We start from the raw sequence: 398 nt of genomic DNA on the forward strand, positions 1-398 counted from the left end.
CTCCACATAATATTATTTGTATGTTTTAGGTATGCACTTTGTGATGTTCAATGTCGTTAATGGTTTTATTTGCTTTACAAATCAAATTGAACCCAGGGAATAATAAAGATTATGAAAACAAAGAGAAAGACGGCCAGATCTGAGGACGCTGTTCATAGACAGTGCCGATGTATAGAGAAAAATACAAGTCAAATACTCAAGCACACCCATAACTGAGGTTCGTGAAAGTCACATGAAGCTCATACCGCCAAACTTTTATTCCTATTTCTCTCGTGCAACGATGTTGCGCATCCTGCACAGGAACTCAAACCCCCCATAGACTGCAAAACAAACAATCTGGCAACCTTAGGTTGTACGTCACTGTCATGTGCAGAAAGCGTCACATGACAGTGGAAGTT

This window comes from Anguilla rostrata, chromosome 10, assembly GCF_018555375.3.
Source record: "Anguilla rostrata isolate EN2019 chromosome 10, ASM1855537v3, whole genome shotgun sequence".
Taxonomy (NCBI): Eukaryota; Metazoa; Chordata; class Actinopteri; order Anguilliformes; family Anguillidae; genus Anguilla; species Anguilla rostrata.